This window comes from Ranitomeya variabilis, chromosome 6 (assembly GCF_051348905.1).
Source record: "Ranitomeya variabilis isolate aRanVar5 chromosome 6, aRanVar5.hap1, whole genome shotgun sequence".
NCBI lineage: Eukaryota > Metazoa > Chordata > Amphibia > Anura > Dendrobatidae > Ranitomeya > Ranitomeya variabilis.
In genome coordinates, this window is record NC_135237.1 from 20,069,845 (window position 1) to 20,093,698 (window position 23,854).

General features: G+C 50.4%; 1 long non-coding RNA gene across 1 annotated transcript in view; it reads right to left on the bottom strand.

The window, feature by feature from the left end:
* Nucleotides 1-2,595: 2,595 nt before the first annotated feature.
* The window catches only part of LOC143781409 (uncharacterized), a 443,129-nt gene continuing 421,870 nt past the window's right edge, over nucleotides 2,596-23,854 (bottom strand). Inside the window, exon 3 of the long non-coding RNA XR_013216696.1 lies at nucleotides 2,596-3,906. This is a non-coding gene — a long non-coding RNA (uncharacterized LOC143781409). The remainder of the gene's footprint in view (nucleotides 3,907-23,854) is intronic.

Below are 23,854 nucleotides of genomic sequence, written 5' to 3' on the forward strand. Positions count from 1 at the left end.
CTTCCCCCTCCAGGGACAGCCTGTCTCCCCCGCAGTGTCCCCCCATACACTCTGCTCAGCTCACCTTCCCCCTCCAGGGACAGCCTGTCTCCCCCACAGTGCCCCCCCATACACTGTTCTCAGCTCACCGTCCCCCTCCAGGGACAGCCTGTCTCCCCCGCAGTGCCCCCCCATACACTGTGCTCAGCTCACCGTCCCCCTCCAGGGACAGCCTGTCTCCCCCCGCAGTGTCCCCCCACAGCTGACCCCATACAGACATGCAGCGGTGGTGCCGATATGGGCACAAAATTACCGTCCGGCAGCTCCAAGCTTCAAATCCGGCGCTCACAGGTCTCGTCATTGTTGCTGCAGTCAGACCGGAGAAGCAGCGATTGGGCTCGGCGCCATGTCACACAGAGCCCGGCCGCCCTTCCCCCCGCTTCACCGTACAGCCGGGCAGAGGATGTTACTAGTGTGCTGCAGCTGCACGGCGCTGACTCCGCCCCCCGAGCGAGCCTTCACTACAGGGGACGAGTCACAGGCAGCCCGGGTGTCACAGGAGTCCTCCCCCTTCCACTATGCACACAGGCCGGCGAGTGAATTCCGGGTGCTGGCCGCACAGCGGGGACCCCGCCCACCGGCCAGACACTGCTGAGAAGGGGGATGAGTGACAAACTCCACACACACCGCCCCTCCCCCGCCCACTGTCCGCCGTAACAGCACACAGCCGGGGAATGAATGAGCCCCAGGGGCGCAGCACTGGCACTGCCCACCACGGGCAGCACTGGCCCTGACCCCGCCCACCCTGCACCACACAGCGGAGCACAGGGGGAGAGCTATGAGCCCCGGGGGCACACGACGCTGACTCCGCCCACACCGCACCACACAGCGCTGACTCCGCCCACCCTGCGCCACACACCGGAGCACAGGGGGGCATCTATGAGCCCCGGGGGCACACGGCGCTGACCCCGCCCACCCTGACCCACACACAGTAAAAGCCGGGGGGAGATGTATGAGCCCCGGAGGCACACAGCGCTGACTCCACCCACCGTGCACCACACAGCGCTGACTCCGCCCACCCTGCGCCACACCGGAGCACAGGGGGGATCTATGAGCCCCGGGGGCACACGGCGCTGACCCCTCCCACCCCGACCCACCCACAGTAAAAGACGGGGGGAGATGTATGAGCCCCCCCGGCATTATGCACTGACGCTAACCCCGCCCGCTCCTTACACGGTCCCGTTGTAGGCATTTGGGCTGGTTTGTAACTATTTTTTTCGGACGGTCAGCCTCCGTGGGGCGCCCTGATCCTAACGCGCACGCTTTCAACTTCGTCTGCGACGAAAAAGTCACCGTGACCCCGGGTTTCAGGGTGTTTTTCCATCGCAGAGGAATTTAAACGCGCGCGTCAGTATCAGCTAAGGGCTCCTCAGATTAAAAAAGAAAACGCACGCACGATGTCTTATTGCGCTTAGCGCGGTGAGATTGGGTATGAAACGTGGGGAACCGGCGTCCCTTACCAAAGCTCGACACGGCAAACAGCACTGAAGGGGAGCCGAGGGTCACCAGGCTCCTCGATGGAGCGCCGCTGCCATCCAGTGGCCAGTCGGTCTTTAAAAAAACTGAATGATGACACCTGGTGTTCGCTGCGGTACTGCAGTTAAACCTCTAAACTCCAGTCTGGGTAGACAGGACAAAGGGGGCGGGAAAAGGGGTGGAGAAAGTTCAGTCTGGGTAAGGAGTCCATTTTTTCACGTCCGATTCGCCCGCGATTTTTTTCGGCGGTCCGCGGGGCGGCAGGGAGCGCGTCGGAGACCCTCGGAGCACGCTCGCGGCAGCGGGGAAAAACCTTAAGAGCGCAAAATCCGCCGGCGACCGTCAAAGTACCTCGGGGGCGCTCCCGGCGATCTGCGGTGGCGTTCTGGCCACGCCCCCGTGGCGCTCGGCCGCACGGCGGGGTCAAACTGTTGATTTTATAACGGTGTTGAACCACAATGACTTCCATGTCAGGTTCACTTACAAGTTTCATTAACAACAAACTCATTATTTGACTATCCAACTCAAAACATCTGGGAATAGCCTAATACAGACGGATATCTTCAGAAAGAAGGTTATTTCATTATTGCACACAACTTCCGCCCATATTAGATCAACTAGACGGGCCATTCCCACGGGTCAGTTCCTGACGATGAGGAGAATCTGATCCTCTGAGGAAAGTTTTGAGAAACAAACGGATGATCAGAAAGATAAATATTTTTGCCTCGCGGTTATAGCAAAAGAACCATCAAATATAAGTATAGCCATGCTTAACATAGTAACAGTTAGTAAGGCCGAAAAAAGACATTTGTCCATCCAGTTCAGCCTATATTCCATCATAATAAATCCCCAGATCTACGTCCTTCTACAGAACCTAATAATTGTATGATACAATATTGTTCTGCTCCAGGAAGACATCCAGGCCTCTCTTGAACCCCTCGACTGAGTTCGCCATCACCACCTCCTCAGGCAAGCAATTCCAGATTCTCACTGCCCTAACAGTAAAGAATCCTCTTCTATGTTGGTGGAAAAACCTTCTCTCCTCCAGACGCAAAGAATGCCCCCTTGTGCCCGTCACCTTCCTTGGTATAAACAGATCCTCAGCGAGATATTTGTATTGTCCCCTTATATACTTATACATGGTTATTAGATCGCCCCTCAGTCGTCTTTTTTCTAGACTAAATAATCCTAATTTCGCTAATCTATCTGGGTATTGTAGTTCTCCCATCCCCTTTATTAATTTTGTTGCCCTCCTTTGTACTCACTCTAGTTCCATTATATCCTTCCTGAGCACCGGTGCCCAAAACTGGACACAGTACTCCATGTGCGGTCTAACTAGGGATTTGTACAGAGGCAGTATAATGCTCTCATCATGTGTATCCAGACCTCTTTTAATGCACCCCATGATCCTGTTTGCCTTGGCAGCTGCTGCCTGGCACTGGCTGCTCCAGCTTAACCTACATCCAGCTTAAATATATTGACCTCCACTTCGAAAAACACAGAGTGATCCCACATTGGGACTTATTTTTACCTATATTTCTCAAAAGGAGGTCACCAGTGACATTTTACAAAAACAGTGATCTATCCTAAAAACTGAACCAACACTGTGAGACTTCCTGAAGTTTTCTTATTGACAACTAGAAGGAACAAAAACTTGAAGGATTTGCTGGTGAGGAGCCACTATGTGGCCACACCAATCAGACTATTCAATACTGCACGTGGGGGGAATGAAGTGAGATTGTATTACATGTAAATAAAGAGAAATATGATGCACAACCAATACGATAAATAAGGGTGCTACATCCTGTACCAAATTAGAAGACAGACAAGAAAAAACAAAACAATAGCGATGAGCACATCTAAAATAATAATGATTTTATTGAAGAGACAATACAAGTGCAAAACTGCATTAAAAACACGAAAACAACCATAAACACATACTGACATCCACTGTATTCAGTGCAGAAATAGGCAACAGGCTTAAGAATATAATTGACATGTGCAACTAGACATGGACTAATAAAGTCTATACTATCAAGACCGGCTATGTATACAAATGCCATATCAAATGTAGAGCGAAGACCTGTGAAGAGGCATATAACGAAACAGAAAATACAATAAAAAGAGATACAAATATGTCCTATAAATCAACCAATAAAGTAATATACCTAATGAGTGTGACAGTTGTAAAGGCAAAATAGCCAAATACTAAACCCAATACAAAGCCAATAAATATCCAATAAACCCATGAATGGGAAATAAAGTCAAATAAGCAGCCCAAAAAATAGTGAAGAGGAATGCCGGAATACTGAAGAGGAATGGATACTCACCGCTCTCCCCGAGGAACGGTCCGGTGACTATTCCGGCAGCAGCTGGCACTGGAGCAGGACACTGCGAGGGAGCGGAGGAAGGTAACTGTAATGTTTTGTTTTTTTTTAAATCTTTTCTGATGGGCCCAATCATACCAGGAACGGGATGGGGTCAATTATAAAAGAAAAAGGATGGGACCAATTATACCACGATCTTGATGGGGCCAATCATACCAGAATAAGGATGGACCAATTATTATTATTATACATTTTTATAGCGCCATCTATTCCATGGCGCTTTACATGTGAAAAGGGGGGCAAATATAGACAAATACATTAAACATGAGCAAAAAACAAGGCACACAGGTACATAAGGAGGGAGGACTCTGCCCGCGAGGGCTCACAGTCTGCAGGGGATGGCTGAGGATACACTAAGAGAGGGTAGAGCTGGTTGTGCAGCGGTTCAGTAGGTTGAGGATCACTGCAGGCTGTAGGCTTGTCGGAAGAGGTGAGACTTCAGGTTCTTTTTGAAGGTTTTTATGTTAGGCGAGAGTCTGATGTGTTGGGGTAGAGAGTTCCAGAGTATGGGGGAAGCACGGGAGAAGTCTTGGATGCGGTTGTGGGAAGAAGAGATGAGAGGGGAGTAGAAAAACACCAAAAAGGAAAAATTCAAGAAAATACACCAAAAACACGTAGAGATGCTTACCTGTCTGAATGGGCCTCAATACAAATGCACAAGCAGGGTGCAGCGGACCCAAATAAAATAGCAGATGCACAGGTGCAATACCTAATGAAACAGCCAGCCTTCAATCAGGGTTTGGCCGTGTGGTACACCAATGCACTAAGATAAAAACTCTGTATGTGGCATGTTCACACAAGGAATGCAAGCATCTGGCTCCAGCCTATTAATGACGCCCTATGGCGGGCTGCCCACTCTTGGCAGTTAGTTGATCATTGGTGACTTTAGTTAGGGCAGTTTCAGTTGAGTGATGGGGTCGGAAGCCAGATTGTAACTAGACAGAGGATGGGTCGAGGGAAGGCTTTTTGAGGATGAGTGTGATCTTGGCATGTTTGAAGGATGAGGGGAAGACACCTGTTGTTAGTGAGAGATTGCAGAGGTGTGTTAGGGTTTTGATGAAGACCGTGGCAAGGTTAGGGATGAGGTGGGACGGGAGCGGGTCAAGCGTGCAGGTGGTGAGGTGTGATCTTGACAGGAGACCGGACAGGACCTTGATGGGGACAATCATACCAGAAAAAGGAACGGACCAATCATACCAGGACCCTGATGGGGACAATCATACCAGAAAAAGGATCGGACCAATCATACCAGGACCCTGATGGGGACAATAATACCAGAAAAAGGATGGGACCAATCAAACCAGGACCATGACGGGGCCAATCATACGAGGGGCGTTCCAAAAGTAATGATAATCGGATATTTCTATTGCACACAGAAATTAAAATAAAATGTTTTCTTCTCTCTTAGGTACCCACTAGTCCAGGAAAAAAAAAATCACTTAAATAGACCACGATTCCCAGGAGCTACATTCATTTGAATATGAACTGCCGAGGAGTGAACATCAAAATGGAAAAAAACGAGCTCAGAGCTGCCATCAAATACCTCTGCTTGAAAAAAAATGACTACCAAAGACATACACAGCGACTTGGTGGAACATTGGGGGACTCTTCTCCTCCATATTCCACAGTTGCACGCTGGGCCAAGGAATATAAGCTGGGAAGAACATCGACGGAAGATGAACATCGTGAAGGACGCCCATCCATGTCCCTCAATGAAGAAAACGTGAAAAAAGTTGAAGAAGTTGTATTGGCAGATCGAAGAGTGACTATCAGGCATGTAGCTGAGGTCACAGGGATCTCATATGGCAGTATTCAAAGAATCCTTGCAAAAGAATTGCATATGAGAAAGGTCTCCGCGCGTTGGGTGCCAAAAATGTTAACCGACGAGCAAAAGAAGAAACGAGTTGACATTTCAATAGCAAATCTCGAAAAGTTCCAAGCAGACAAGGAAAATTTTTTGTCACATTTTTTGACCATGGACGAGACCTGGATCCACCACTTTGATCCCGAAAATAAACAACAATCGATGACATGGAAACGAGCCGATGCCGAAGAAATTCAAAGTGTCAAGCTCAGCAGGGAAGGTTATGGCGTCCGTTTTTTGGGACGCTGAAGGAATTATTATGGTGGACTATTTGGAGAAGGGAGCCACTATTACAGGCTCCTACTACGCAGAACAAATAAGAAGATTGCGGAAGGCTATCAAGGAGAAAAGGCGAGGCAAACTGCGGGCTGGAGTGCTGTTTCACCAAGAAAATGCGCCGGCTCACAAAGCTGCAGTTGCCATGGCTACCATTCAAGAAGCGGGCTTTGAACTGGTGGAACACCCCCCCCCCCCCTATTCACCAGATCTAGCCCCGAGTGACTTATTTCTCTTTCCTCGGCTCAAGGAACACCTCCGGGGCAAGAGATTTGACGACAACAGCGACGTGATCACCGCTGTTGGGGATTTTTTTAAGGGTCAAGATCAAGAATTTTTTTCGCATTTAGAAAAGAGTTGGACTAAATGTATAGACTTGTTAGGAGACTATGCAGAAAAATATATTTTTTTTTACTGTATTCATTGTGTTTAGTATTGATTATCATTACTTTTGGATCGCCCCTCGTACCAGGATAAGGATGGGACCAATCATACCAGGACCTTGATGAGGACAATTATACCAGAATAAGGATGGGACCAATCAAACCAGGACCGGGATGGGGACAATCATACCAGAATAAGGATGGGACCAATCAAACCTGGACCGGGATGGGGACAATCATACCAGAATAAGGATGGGACCAATTATACCAGGACCTTGATGGGGACAATCATAACAGAAAAAGGATGGTGCCAATCATACCAGGTCCTTGATGGGGACAATCATAACAGAAAAAGGATGGGACCAATCATACCAGGACCTTGATGGGGACAATCATACCAGAATAAGGATGGGACCAATCATACCAGGACCTTGATGGGGACAATCATAACAGAAAAAGGATGGGACCAATCATACCAGGACCTTGATGAGGACAATCATACCAGAATAATGATTGTCCCCATCAAGGTCCTGGTATGATTGGTCCCATCATAACAGAAAAAGGATGGTGCCAATCATACCAGGTCCTTGATGGGGACAATCATAACAGAAAAAGGATGGGACCAATCATACCAGGACATTGATGGGAACAATCATATCTGAATAAGGATGGGACCAATCAAACTAGGACCGTGATGGGGCCAATCATACCAGGATAATGATGGAGCCAATCATACCAGGACTGGGATGGGGCCGTGCATACCAGGACCGGGCTGGTGCCAATCATACCAGTATAAGGATGGGGCCATGCATACCAGGATATGGATGAGGGAGCCATGCATACCAGGACAGGGATGAGGGGCCATGTGTATCAGAATGGGGATGAGGGGACCATATATACCAGGATAGGGATATTAAGTACAGATCTGACCATTTTTTTGCTTCAATTTTTTTCCCTAATTTCCTCCTCTAAAACATAGGTGCATCTTATGGTCCGGTGCATCTTATAGTCCAAAAATACGGTAGATACTAACTGTACTTCACTGATGTGTAACAAAACACACTAAGTGTACAGTTTCATCAGTGCTTTATGGTTTTCTCTACTTGCCTCAATTGCTAAATTTTGATATCCTCTCACTATCCAGATTCACCCCAGAATTGCTTCTGCGCTACACTCCCTGCATTGGCTTTTATACAGGCTGTGATAGTTCATCCTAATTGGCTATGCTATACCATGTAATTTGATAGTTGGAAGGCAATATGAGGAAGCTCACCTGGCCATGTGCAATGTCATGTGAGCCTTCTCTGACTCATGTAATCTTTTGCATTTTTGGAGATTTCTGTGAATTGCATTGCAAACTATTAAAATTTATCGGGTCTCCTGAATTTTTTAAAATTTCACATTCATTTTAACTCACATCCAATCGATTCACACATCTCGACTTACAATCTAACCATAAAGCTGTGACGATAACTGTGACAATAATTGTGATCCAAGTTCCTTCTACATTTTCAAGACATACTGATAGGGAATATAGATTATGAGTCCCAATGGGGACAGTGATGGTGATATCTGTAATGCGCTGTGGTAATTAATGGCGCTATATAGATTGTAAGCTTGCGAGTAGGGCTAGTGCAGCGCCCCAGAGTCCTGGTCGTTGCAGTACTGTGGTTCCGCCACTAAGGGGAGCTATAGTACGTCTGATGGCACTGAAGGAGTTCATCTGGACAGGTATCACAGACACCAATACATTTCACAGCCGGGCCACCAGGGGGAGCTAAGGGTTCTATTCACTAGGCCCCTCCCCACCATTGTGGGTAAACTGGGGGTCAGGCAGGAAGTTAGATCAGAAAGCTGACTGGGTTGGAACCAGGCAACACCTTGTGGCAGAGGGTGTTGTGGGGGAAGATACAGTAGGGTCTCTGTCAGGGGTGGGATCCTGACAGAGGCTTGGCAACTTGAGCGAACGTAACGGGACCGTGCCTGCTCAGGATAGCGGCGGTGCCCAAGGAAGGATTAGAAGCGAGATAGATTGTGCTGAGTGAGAAACGAGATCAAAGCAACAAGGAGAATACCAGTGGGAGTCGTGCTGTAAGACCGAGGCAACATCCTACTGAGGCGCACGACCGGCGTCCGGAACGCCGAGGGAGTATCACAATATTCAGCTTCAAGCAGTGCTCCGGGCCACGGCAGGACAGTCGGTCTAGGGCGGGCTGTCTCACCTAGATCACCTGTGCAGTCTTGGGGGGCAACTTGTGGAGAGGGGCGACTCTAGGGTCCCGGAAGAGCTCCGAGCCTACCCGTCATACGGGTGCCGTTCCAACCGTAACATCAGGGAGGGACGGAGGATTAGCAGAACATCATCTAATCGAGTTGTGAGGGAACTTAACGGACACAACAGTTGTTGGGACTTTCCGTGGGCACAGCGGGGAAGGACCGCAACACATAGCGCTGGCGGGGGGGCGCAGATTTCCACCTGTTGGGGGAACTCTGGAGGTGCCATTGGACCGGCCGGACTTGCGCAGCCTGGTTATCCGGATTCCGGACTGAGGACCCAGAGATCTTCAGTAAAGAGGTAAAGAGACTGCAACCTGGTGTCCTCGTTATTTACTGCACCGCACCACTACAGCATCACCACCACCACCATCATCTACCCACATCTATTACTGTACGCCCCTCAGCAGGGTCACGGATCGGGTCTAGCCACCGTGACAACCCCAGAGCAGAGACTCAGAGGCCCGGTACCGGGTACCCCTCGGCCCTGCGGCAGTGGGGGCGCTACACACATAATACCCAAGTGACTGCACGGCTGAAGAGCACATAATACCCCAGTGACTGCACGGCTGAAGAGGACATAATACCCCAGTGACTGCACGGCTGAAGAGGACATAATACCCCAGTGACTGCACGGCTGAAGAGCACATAATACCCCAGTGACTGCACGGCTGAAGAGCACATAATACCCCAGTGACTGCACGGCTGAAGGGGACATAATACCCCAGTGACTGCATGGCTGAAGAGGACATAATACCCCAGTGACTGCACGGCTGAAGAGGACATAATACGTCAGTGACTGTACGGCTGGAAAGCACATAATACCCCAGTGACTGCACGGCTGGAGAGCACATAATACCCCAGTGACTGCTCGGCTGGAGAGCACATAATACCCCAGTGACTGCACGGTTGAAGAGCACATAATACCCCAGTGACTGCACGGCTGGAGAGGACATAATACCCCAGTGACTGCACGGCTGGAGAGCACATAATACACCAGTGACTGCACGGCTGAAGGGGACATAATACCCCAGTGACTGCACGGCTGAAGAGGACATAATACCTCAGTGACTGCACGGCTGAAAGGGACATAATACCCCAGTGACTGCACGGCTGAAGGGGACATAATACCCCAGTGACTGCACGGCTGGAGAGCACATAATACCCCAGTGACTGCACGGCTGGAGAGCACATAATACCCCAGTGACTGCACGGCTGGAGAGCACATAATACCCCAGTGACTGCACGGCTGAAGGGGACATAATACAAAAGTGACTGCACGGCTGAAGGGGACATAATACCCCAGTGACTGCACGGCTGAAGGGGACATAATACCCCAGTGACTGCACGGCTAAAGAGCACATAATACCCCAGTGACTGCACGGCTGAAGAGCACATAATACCCCAGTGACTGCACGGCTGAAGAGCACATAATACCCCAGTGACTGCACGGCTGAAGGGGACATAATACATCAGTGACTGCACGGCTGAAGGGGACATAATACCCCAGTGACTGCACGGCTGAAGAGCACATAATACCCCAGTGACTGCACGGCTGGAGAGCACATAATACACCAGTGACTGCACGGCTGGAGAGCACATAATACCCCAGTGACTGCACGGCTGGAGAGCACATAATACCCCAGTGACTGCACGGCTGAAGGGGACATAATACCCCAGTGACTGCACGGCTGAAGAGGACATAATACCTCAGTGACTGCACGGCTGAAAGGGACATAATACCCCAGTGACTGCACGGCTGAAGGGGACATAATACCCCAGTGACTGCACGGCTGGAGAGCACATAATACCCCAGTGACTGCACGGCTGGAGAGCACATAATACCCCAGTGACTGCACGGCTGGAGAGCACATAATACCCCAGTGACTGCACGGCTGAAGGGGACATAATACAAAAGTGACTGCACGGCTGAAGGGGACATAATACCCCAGTGACTGCACGGCTGAAGGGGACATAATACCCCAGTGACTGCACGGCTAAAGAGCACATAATACCCCAGTGACTGCACGGCTGAAGAGCACATAATACCCCAGTGACTGCACGGCTGAAGAGCACATAATACCCCAGTGACTGCACGGCTGAAGGGGACATAATACATCAGTGACTGCACGGCTGAAGGGGACATAATACCCCAGTGACTGCACGGCTGAAGAGCACATAATACCCCAGTGACTGCACGGCTGGAGAGCACATAATACACCAGTGACTGCACGGCTGGAGAGCACATAATACCCCAGTGACTGCACGGCTGGAGAGCACATAATACCCCAGTGACTGCACGGCTGAAGAGGACATAATACCCCAGTGACTGCACGGCTGAAGGGGACATAATACATCAGTGACTGCACGGCTGAAGAGCACATAATACCTCAGTGACTGCACGGCTGGAGAGCACATAATACCCCAGTGACTGCACGGCTGGAGAGCACATAATACCCCAGTGACTGCACGGCTGGAGAGCACATAATACCCCAGTGACTGCACGGCTGGAGAGCACATAATACCCCAGTGACTGCACGGTTGAAGAGCACATAATACCCCAGTGACTGCACGGCTGGAGAGGACATAATACCCCAGTGACTGCACGGCTGGAGAGCACATAATACCCCAGTGACTGCACGGCTGAAGGGGACATAATACACCAGTGACTGCACGGCTGAAGAGCACATAATACCCCAGTGACTGCACGGCTGAAGGGGACATAATACACCAGTGACTGCACGGCTGAAGGGGACATAATACAAAAGTGACTTCACGGCTGAAGGGGACATAATACCTCAGTGACTGCACGGCTGAAGAGCACATCATACCCCAGTGACTGCACGGTTGAAGAGCACATAATACCCCAGTGACTGCACGGCTGGAGAGCACATAATACCCCAGTGACTGCACGGCTGAAGAGCACATAATACCCCAGTGACTGCACGGCTGGAGAGCACATAATACCCCAGTGACTGCACGGCTGAAGAGCACATAATACCCCAGTGACTGCACGGCTGAAGAGCACATAATAGCCCAGTGACTGCACGGCTGGAGAGCACATAATACCCCAGTGACTGTACGGCTGGAGAGCACATAATACCCCAGTGACTGCACGGCTGAAGGGGACATAATACACCACTGACTGCACGGCTGAAGGGGACATAATACCTCAGTGACTGCACGGCTGAAGAGCACATAATACCCCAGTGACTGCACGGCTGAAGAGCACATAATACCCCAGTGACTGCACGGCTGAAGAGCACATAATACAAAAGTGACTTCACGGCTGAAGGGGACATAATACAAAAGTGACTTCACGGCTGAAGGGGACATAATACCTCAGTGACTGCATGGCTAAAGGGGACATAATACCTCAGTGACTGCACGGCTGGAGAGAACATAATACACCAGTGACTGCACGGCTGAAGGGGGCATAATACCCCAGTGACTGCACGGCTGAAGGGGACATAATACCCCAGTGACTGCACGGCTGAAGGGGACATAATACCCCAGTGACTGCACGGCTGAAGAGCACATAATACCCCAGTGACTGCACGGCTGAAGAGCACATAATACCCCAGTGACTGCACGGCTGAAGGGGACATAATACCTCAGTGACTGCACGGCTGGAGAGCACATAATACCTCAGTGACTGCACGGCTGAAGGGGACATAATACAAAAGTGACTGCACGGCTGAAGGGGACATAATACATCAGTGACTGCACGGCTGGAGAGCACATAATACCCCAGTGACTGCACGGCTGAAGGGGACATAATACCCCAGTGACTGCTCGGCTGAAGGGGACATAATACCCCAGTGACTGCACGGCTGGAGAGCACATAATACCCCAGTGACTGCACGGCTGAAGGGGACATAATACCCCAGTGACTGCACGGCTGAAGGGGACATAATACCTCAGTGACTGCACGGCTGGAGAGCACAAAATACCTCAGTGACTGCACGGCTGAAGGGGACATAATACAAAAGTGACTGCACGGCTGAAGGGGACATAATACCTCAGTGACTGCACGGCTGAAGGGGACATAATACCCCAGTGACTGCACGGCTGAAGGGGACATAATACCTCAGTGACTGCACGGCGGGAGAGCACATAATACCCCAGTGACTGCACGGCTGAAGAGCACATAATATCCCAGTGACTGCACGGCTGAAGAGCACATAATACCCCAGTGACTGCACGGCTGAAGAGCACATAATACCCCAGTGACTGCACGGCTGAAGAGCACATAATATCCCAGTGACTGCACGGCTGGAGAGCACATAATACCTCAGTGACTGCACGGCTGAAGGGGACATAATACAAAAGTGACTGCACGGCTGAAGGGGACATAATACATCAGTGACTGCTCGGCTGAAGGGGACATAATACCCCAGTGACTGCACGGCTGAAGGGGACATAATACCCCAGTGACTGCACGGCTAAAGAGCACATAATACCCCAGTGACTGCACGGCTGAAGAGCACATAATACCCCAGTGACTGCACGGCTGAAGGGGACATAATACCCCAGTGACTGCACGGCTGGAGAGCACATAATACCCCAGTGACTGCACGGCTGAAAGGGACATAATACAAAAGTGACTGCACGGCTGAAGGGGACATAATACATCAGTGACTGCACGGCTGAAGGGGACATAATACCCCAGTGACTGCACGGCTAAAGAGCACATAATACCCCAGTGACTGCACGGCTGAAGAGCACATAATACCCCAGTGACTGCACGGCTGAAGAGCACATAATACACCAGTGACTGCACGGCTGGAGAGCACATAATACCCCAGTGACTGCACGGCTGAAGGGGGCATAATACCCCAGTGACTGCACGGCTGAAGGGGGCATAATACCCCAGTGACTGCACGGCTGAAGGGGACATAATACCCCAGTGACTGCACGGCTGAAGGGGACATAATACCCCAGTGACTGCACGGCTGAAGGGGACATAATACCCCAGTGACTGCACGGCTGAAGAGCACATAATACCCCAGTGACTGCACGGCTGAAGGGGACATAATACCCCAGTGACTGCACGGCTAAAGAGCACATAATACCCCAGTGACTGCACGGCTGAAGGGGACATAATACCCCAGTGACTGCACGGCTGAAGAGCACATAATACCCCAGTGACTGCACGGCTGAAGAGCACATAATACCCCAGTGACTGCACGGCTGAAGAGCACATAATACCCCAGTGACTGCACGGCTGAAGGGGACATAATACATCAGTGACTGCACGGCTGAAGGAGACATAATACCCCAGTGACTGCACGGCTGAAGAGCACATAATACCCCAGTGACTGCACGGCTGGAGAGCACATAATACACCAGTGACTGCACGGCTGGAGAGCACATAATACCCCAGTGACTGCACGGCTGAAGAGCACATAATACCCCAGTGACTGCACGGCTGAAGAGCACATAATACCCCAGTGACTGCACGGCTGAAGAGCACATAATACCCCAGTGACTGCACGGCTGAAGAGCACATAATACCCCAGTGACTGCACGGCTGAAGAGCACATAATACCCCAGTGACTGCACGGCTGGAGAGCACATAATACCCCAGTGACTGCACGGCTGAAGGGGACATAATACCCCAGTGACTGCACGGCTGAAGAGCACATAATACCCCAGTGACTGCACGGCTGAAGGGGACATAATACCCCAGTGACTGCACGGCTGAAGAGCACATAATACCCCAGTGACTGCACGGCTGAAGGGGACATAATACCTCAGTGACTGCACGGCTGAAGAGCACATAATACCACAGTGACTGCACGGCTGAAGACCACATAATACCCCAGTGACTGCACGGCTGAAGACCACATAATACCTCAGTGACTGCACGGCTGAAGAGCACATAATACCTCAGTGACTGCACGGCTGAAGGGGACATAATACAAAAGTGACTTCACGGCTGAAGGGGACATAATACCCCAGTGACTGCACGGCTGAAGAGCACATAATACCTCAGTGACTGCACGGCTGAAGAGCACATAATACCCCAGTGACTGCACGGCTGAAGAGCACATAATACCTCAGTGACTGCACGGCTGAAGAGCACATAATACCCCAGTGACTGCACGGCCGAAGAGGACATAATACCCCAGTGACTGCACGGCTGAAGAGCACATAATACCTCAGTGACTGCACGGCTGGAGAGCACATAATACCCCAGTGACTGCACGGCTGAAGGGGACATAATACCTCAGTGACTGCACGGCTGGAGAGCACATAATACCTCAGTGACTGCACGGCTGAAGGGGACATAATACAAAAGTGACTGCACGGCTGAAGAGCACATAATACCCCAGTGACTGCACGGCTGAAGGGGACATAATACCCCAGTGACTGCACGGCTGAAGAGCACATAATACCCCAGTGACTGCACGGCTGAAGGGGACATAATACCTCAGTGACTGCACGGCTGAAGGGGACATAATACCCCAGTGACTGCACGGCTGAAGAGCACATAATACCCCAGTGACTGCACGGCTGAAGAGCACATAATACCCCAGTGACTGCACGGCTGGAGAGCACATAATACACCAGTGACTGCACGGCTGAAGAGCACATAATACCCCAGTGACGGCACGGCTGGAGAGCACATAATACCCCAGTGACTGCACGGCTGAAGAGGACATAATACCCCAGTGACTGCACGGCTGAAGGGGACATAGTACCCCAGTGACTGCACGGCTGAAGAGCACATAATACCCCAGTGACTGCACGGCTGGAGAGCACATAATACCCCAGTGACTGCACGGCTGAAGAGCACATAATACCCCAGTGACTGCACGGCTGAAGGGGACATAATACCTCAGTGACTGCACGGCTGAAGAGCACATAATACCCCAGTGACTGCACGGCTGAAGAGGACATAATACCCCAGTGACTGCACGGCTGAAGGGGGCATAATACCCCAGTGACTGCACGGCTGAAGGGGACATAATACCCCAGTGACTGCACGGCTGAAGGGGACATAATACCCCAGTGACTGCACGGCTGAAGAGCACATAATACCTCAGTGACTGCACGGCTGGAGAGCACATAATACCCCAGTGACTGCACGGCTGAAGGGGACATAATACCCCAGTGACTGCACGGCAGAAGGGGACATAATACCCCAGTGACTGCACGGCTGAAGAGCACATAATACCCCAGTGACTGCACGGCTGAAGAGCACATAATACCTCAGTGACTGCACGGCTGGAGAGCACATAATACCCCAGTGACTGCACGGCTGAAGGGGACATAATACCCCAGTGACTGCACGGCTGAAGGGGACATAATACAAAAGTGACTGCACGGCTGAAGGGGACATAATACCCCAGTGACTGCACGGCTGAAGGGGACATAATACCCCAGTGACTGCACGGCTGAAGAGCACATAATACCCCAGTGACTGCACGGCTGAAGAGCACATAATACCCCAGTGACTGCACGGCTGAAGAGCACATAATACCCCAGTGACTGCACGGCTGAAGAGCACATAATACCCCAGTGACTGCACGGCTGAAGGGGACATAATACCTCAGTGACTGCACGGCTGGAGAGCACATAATACCCCAGTGACTGCACGGCTGAAGGGGACATAATACCCCAGTGACTGCACGGCTGAAGAGCACATAATACCCCAGTGACTGCACGGCTGAAGGGGACATAATACCCCAGTGACTGCACGGCTGAAGAGCACATAATACCCCAGTGACTGCACGGCTGGAGAGCACATAATACCCCAGTGACTGCACGGCTGAAGGGGACATAATACCCCAGTGACTGCACGGCTGAAGAGCACATAATACCTCAGTGACTGCACGGCTGAAGGGGACATAATACCCCAGTGACTGCACGGCTGAAGAGCACATAATACCGTACTGCACGGCTGAAGGGGACATAATACCCCAGTGACTGCACGGCTGAAGGGGACATAATACATCAGTGACTGCACGGCTGAAGGGGACATAATACCCCAGTGACTGCACGGCTGAAGAGCACATAATACCCCAGTGACTGCACGGCTGGAGAGCACATAATACCCCAGTGACTGCACGGCTGGAGAGCACATAATACCCCAGTGACTGCACGGCTGAAGAGGACATAATACCCCAGTGACTGCACGGCTGAAGGGGACATAATACCCCAGTGACTGCACGGCTGAAGGGGACATAATACCCCAGTGACTGCACGGCTGAAGGGGACATAATACCCCAGTGACTGCACGGCTGAAGGGGACATAATACCCCAGTGACTGCACGGCTGAAGAGCACATAATACCCCAGTGACTGCACGGCTGAAGGGGACATAATACCCCAGTGACTGCACGGCTGAAGGGGACATAATACCCCAGTGACTGCACGGCTGAAGGGGACATAATACCCCAGTGACTGCACGGCTGAAGAGCACATAATACCCCAGTGACTGCACGGCTGAAGGGGACATAATACCCCAGTGACTGCACGGCTGAAGGGGACATAATACCCCAGTGACTGCACGGCTGAAGGGGACATAATACCCCAGTGACTGCACGGCTGAAGAGCACATAATACCCCAGTGACTGCACGGCTGGAGAGCACATAATACACCAGTGACTGCACGGCTGAAGAGCACATAATACCCCAGTGACTGCACGGCTGGAGAGCACATAATACCCCAGTGACTGCACGGCTGGAGAGCACATAATACCCCAGTGACTGCACGGCTGAAGGGGACATAATACCTCAGTTACTGCACGGCTGAAGAGCACATAATACCCCAGTGACTGCACGGCTGAAGAGCACATAATACCCCAGTGACTGCACGGCTGAAGAGGACATAATGCCCCAGGCTCAGCAACTCTACCTGTCGCTCCAGCTTGCACATTAGATACTGCTAGTCCCTGTTGCTGCACTGCCCCCCTCAACTCAGTGACCTGTAGGGACAGCGCCTCCAACTGGCGAGTTATGGAAGTCATTGGACCCATGACAAAACAAAAAAAAAGGAAACCCCTTTTTTTGTTGTTTTTTTTTTGTTTTAAAGGCCGATTATAATGTCACAGACAGACTAGGTGAGCGAGAGCTAATAACCCGGGCCCCTGCAATTTCCCTCAGACTAGAGAAATCCTGACTGACCCTCTACCTAGAGTTTACACTGATGGTGTGCATGTCTAGGCCTCGACCCTCGCCCTGTCTCCTATTTCAACCCTAGGCTGAAACCACCGCCCACCACCCAGTGAAAAGATAATACACCAATACCCACAGTTAGAACAGACAAGGATAACGGAAAATATACACCACGCCGCAGTCACTCAGGAATACACTATAAATGCGCAGGGCAAAATAAATACAAATATAGGAAGGAGTAAATAAGACAAAGGGAAATACACCACCAGCAACGATACTCCAACCACTAGCTTTCCACTCCAGACCGAGATAACAACGCACAAGACAGAAGCTATAATCAGCGACGCCCAATGATCAGGAGAACTATTTAAAGGCAATGGGCATGGCCCAGCTTCCAATCCGAGCATCAGATAAATTAACCCCGGACCAGCTAGATAAAATCTAGCCGACGCCAATGAGCACATAGTGGTCAAAAGCGGAATTACCGCTGTCTGTCGAATGACCTGGTCTGAACAGCGTCCGACATGACACTATGATGGGGAAAGTATGGCAGAAAATTAAGCAATGGAGGTGAGTAACGGAATTCATGAGATATACGCCAATTTGGTTTGAACCTAGGTTGGCAGAGCTCATGAGATTGCGGGAGTTCGGTCAGTGGAGGCGCATTGGCATTTGGTTCGTGTCTCAGTTGCTTGATGGAGATGTTATTAAAACATTCGAGACAATTAGGACTGAGTTTCCTTTAACCAGAAGTCATTCTTCAGTACCTGCAGTTGAGACATGCCCTAAACTGTCAAAATGAGGTGTCGCGCATGAATCTGCAGTCACATAGGTTGTTGAATCTTATTAGGCCTCGGAGGAGTACGTGGGGGTTCATTAACTTGATGTACAGGGGTTTGATGGATACCTTTTTATTGAAGCATCCATTAAGGATTAAGGAGAAATGGGTGGCGGATGTGGGCCCCTTATCGGAGTCCCAGTGGGAGTCCATACTTCAATATATCCCCAGGGCTTCCCAGAGTGAGGCTAAGAGGGTGTCACAGTTATACCTGGTGTATAGGGTGTACAGGACCCCGGCATGGATGAGGAAGGCAGGACTGAGAGGTGACTCAGAATGTCCCAGGTGTGGCGAGGAAGGCGCTGATCTGCTACATATGATGTGGTCGTGTGCTCTCTGTCACCGGGAGACAAGGAGGGCGAGAGCTAATAACCCGGGCCCCTGCAATTTCCCTCAGACTAGGGAAACCCTGTCTGACCCTCTACCTGAAGTTTACACTGATGGTGTGCATGTTCAGGCCTCCACCCTCACCCTGACTCCTAATTCAGCCCTAGACTGAACACCACCGCCCACCACCCAGTGAATGCAATAGACCAATTCCCACAGTTATAACAAACAAGGATAAAGGAAAATATACACTACGCCGCAGTCAATCAGGAATACACTATAAATGTGCAGGGCAAAATAAATACAAATATAGGAAGGAGTAAATAAGACTAAGGACAATACACCACCAGCAACGATTCTCCAACAACCAGCTCTCCTCACCAGACCGAGATAACTACGCACAAGACAGAAGCTATAATCGGCGACGCCCAAAGATCAGGAGAACCATTTAAAGGAAATGGGCATGGCCCAGCTTCCAATCCGAGCATCAGATAAATTAACCCCGGAGCAGCCAGACGAAAACTAGCCGACGCCAATGAGCAAACAGTGGTCAAACGCGGAATTACCGCTGTCTGTCAGACGACCTGGTCTGAACAGTGTCTGACATGACAGTCTCCTACAACCCTTTTGGGTGAAGGTGCTTAACTTGATCCAGGAGGTGACGGGAGTAGATGTGGTGCGTAACCCGCTGACTTGCCTTTTGGGCTGTATGGATGATATTGCTACGGATGAATGTGGAAGGCTGACTATCGCAAGATTGTTGTATGCTGCGAGAAAGCTTATCGCAATGCACTGGTTGGATGAAAAACCGCCAGGGAAAAAGGAATTTATCAACAAGATACATTTTATTGTCCTTATGGAAAGAAATATATACAGTAAGAGGTCAGAATACAAAATTTGAAAATGTGTGGGGTGGATGGATGGATTACCCAGGTGTGGCGTCTGCTGAGTTACTGCAAAGTAGAATGGGTGTTGTGTAGTTGATTCTGGGGGGACTCCTACATGTACAGGCATGTTTTTGTAAAGCTTGTTATCTTATCTCAAGAGGTGATGCTGTCAGATGGTGGTATTGGATAATGGGCAAGAGATTGGGGGGAGGGAGAGGGGGTTTGGTTAGGTGGTAAGGGTGTTGTGTAGTAAAATGAAAATATATTATCAGGTCATGTATCTAATGTACGGTATTTGTCTGGAAATTGTATCGGACTGTGTTAATGGCGTGTCATATGCTTTAATAAAAAACACATGATTTAAAAAAAAAAAAAAGAAGGGAAACGATGATTCCCACCCGTTGTTCCTCACTCCCTGATGAACGAGGGCAGAGCCTGCAGTATAACTTGCAGGCCTCCTTAAAAACCAAAAATGTATCTCTCCCTCCAGAAAACCTGTCAGGGAGAGATATCTTGGGTTCTGGTAGAGCCTGTACCTGAGCCGAGGCCCAGAACCCAACAACTGCTGCAGCTGCTGCACCACCTCACCACGCAGATCCTTAAGCTCAGTGGTGAGAGTCTGGAGCAGTTGGGCAAAGGCCTGCATTTGAGCCATGGCTCACCAGAGAAAATGTGATGGTCGGTGTTAATGTCACGGAGTGACTGACCCGGTATAACACGACCCAACCGTAGGTCTGTCACGAACAGCACAACACACAAGGGAACACCGGGGACACAATTACAACGGTGGGCCCTGTCGGTAGGGACTGGGGGAATGGGCACCTCCTGCACTGGCCTGCAGATGTGCCCTGATCTTGCTACCGTCCCTATACGGGTTCTTTCAACCCGTCGCCGACCAGGATACCTAGTCCCTCACTTGCCCTGCACCTATCCCTAAGTAGGGAACTGGCAGGTGAGAGCACTGGTCCCACCGCTGCACTAATACAACACGGGGTAAGGAAATACAGACAAGGTAATGGAAAACAACACTTAGCTTAATGCTGCAAGGCACAGCACAGCAGGAAGAAACACCAGGTTCACTGGGCACAGCAGTAGAACAACAGTTCCCAGCAAGCTCCTACTCCCAGCTTGGTCGCTGAAGAATGAACTAACACCGACAGTCAGCTGATGAACCAGGTGACCTCTTAAAGGATGGAGGGAGTGGTCACCACAAACATCAGCTGACCCAGCAGCAATGCAATAACACCAGCGGCCACCAGGGGGGGGGGGGACTGCATTAACTCCGATGACCAGAAAGGAAAAAAGGTCTTAAACTGAGGCAAACCAGATCTGCCACAAATCCAAAATTGGATCGTGACAGTGGTGATATGGGATTAAGGGGTTAAAATAAGAGCAATGATCTGATTGGTTGCTGTGAGAGGCACTGACACTTTTTCTTAGAGCTATTTTCATGGATCTTGCCTGGGAGGTTTATGAAACCATTTATGTCCTCCATACACAGTCCACCATAAATTTCAGCCTTCATTCTGCCACTGGTTGGCAACTGGAGGATAACATCGACCATGGAATCAAAACTCTACATTTTTGAGAAAAATATATTGTATAAAATAAGTGATTGTAACACTGGTAGTTTATGAGAGTTGCTAAACAGAGTCTGTTATATATCCAATAGTGAGGAAGAGGAGGAAGAGGAGAGAGGAGAGAACGCAGTGAGCAGTGATGACAACTTATTGTAAGTAGAGAGATAGTGAGGTTATAACGTTCTCGCCAACACTCCCAGAACATCCCCGAGTCTCCCGGAAAAAGATACTCAAGGATCCATCTATAGCAGCTGTATACAGGCAGAGGACGTTATCCGTAGGCTTCCTAAGCATCATTTCTTCTAACCAGAGCTGTATGGTTTTATTTCAGGCGCTTTGGATGCCGTCTTAAGAACACATGGTCCAGTGATAGCAACACCACAGAAGAAATACTAGCGCAGGCTTCCAGTATCTGATGTTTCAGATGCTGCACATCTCGTATCTTCACAGCATAGACAATTGCCTTCAGATGACTCAAAGATAAAAGTCTAATGGGGTCAGATCGGGAGACGTTGGTGGCCATTCAACTGGCCCACGACGACCAATCCACTTTCCAGAAAACTGTTCATGTAGGAATGCTCGGACCTGACACCCATAATTGATAGTATGGTGTGATATATGGGGTCCAAAGATAGTGGGGCCATTCTTCATCAATGGAAACCTCAACGCCACTGGATATCTGAAATTGCCACATGATGATCTGTTGTCCTCTTTATGCAGTGAAGATGGCAGATTCCGCGAGTTTTTCCAGCAAGATGGTGACCACATTATGGGTGTCAGGTCCGAGCATTCCTACAAGGAATCTGACCCCCTTAGACTAGCATTTCTTCTGCGGTGTTGCTATCAGTGTGTCAAGAGTGGGAGAAGAGGGCTGCATTGACAATCCAACACTATGGGTAGCACTTTGAACACATGTTATAAGTGGTCATAAACTTGTAAATAACTCATGAAAGAAAAAAAGTTACGTTAAAACCAAGCACACCATTGTTTTTCTTGTGAAATTCTCAATAAGTTTGATGTGTCACATGACCCTCTTCCCATTAAAAAAAATAAAGTTGGATCCACATGGCCAAATTCAAAATTGCCGCCATGGTCACCTCCTATCTTGAAAGTTTCCCTCTCCCATATATTAATGTGCCACAATCAGGAAGTTGATATCACCAACCATTCCCATTTTATTTAGGTGTATCCATATAGATGGCCCACCCTATATATATATATACATGGCTGTAATTCTTCCTCTAATGGGGTGAATGAATCTCAGTTGTGGAGAAATGAGATAATGAACGTAAGGTCACAAAAGGAGCAATACATGGAATATGGGCACAGAAATCAGTGACCCCTATGTGCCATTTGCCCCTTTGGTGCTTCAGGCTGACCTTTTCCAGTTTATTGCTCATGTAGCACCCAAAGGGCACAGAAGGGCATTAATAAAGAATGATAAATGGTAAGTGGACACTAAGAGGCAGGGCCGGCCTTTGCCCTGTGCGACCTGTGCGGCCGCACAGGGCGCCAAGGCTCGTTAGCATACAAGGGGCGCATTTGAGCTCAGCAGATTAATGTCACATTACATCACAATGTAGACGCTTAATGGCCTGAGGGCGCCCGCACCTCTTGTGGCGCCCCCCGCCGCGCCATTTGCGCTATCTGTATCTGCTGCTCGCCTGCTCCTGCCCAGTGCCGCCCGCCCGGCGCCCGCCCTGTCGCTCGGCTCTCTGCGTGTGACGTAATGTCACACGCGCAAGCCGTTCTCCCCGCTGGGCAAGGACAGCACGCAGAGGAACTTTAGTTCCGCCTTCTGCTGTCCCCGGCGGGAGAGAACGGCTGCACAGCGTGTGACATTACGCCACACGTCCCCGCTCGTGCCCCGCTGCTCTCTTCCCGGCACTGAAGAGCAGAGCAGAGGTGGACCTGAGGAGCCAACTCAGCCAAGCAAAGCGTGAGTAATAACCACCTCACATGGCCTCCACTATGCTGGCGGTCGCCCCGGGGGGGGGTTGGGGTGCAGCTTGCTTTTTTGCAGTGTGCGTGTGGGGGGGGGGGGGGGGGGGGGTGTTGGGGTGCAGCCTTATTTTTTGGTGTGTGTGGAGGGTGGGGTGGGGTTGGGGTGCAGCTTGCTTTATTTTTTGCAGTGTGTGTGTGGGGGGGGTGGGGTTGGGGTGCCGCTTGCTTTATTTTTTGCAGTGTGCGTGTGTGGGGGGGGTGGGGTTGGGGTGCAGCCTTATTTTTTGGTGTGTGTGTGTGTGTGGGGTGGGGGGGTTGGGGTGCAGCCTTATTTTTTGCAGTGTGTGTGTGTGTGGGGGGGGGCGGGGGGGTTGAGGTGCTGCTTTACTTTGCAAACGTATTATGTGTGGGGGGGGCGGGGGGTTGGGGTGCAGCTTTATTTTGGAAACGTATT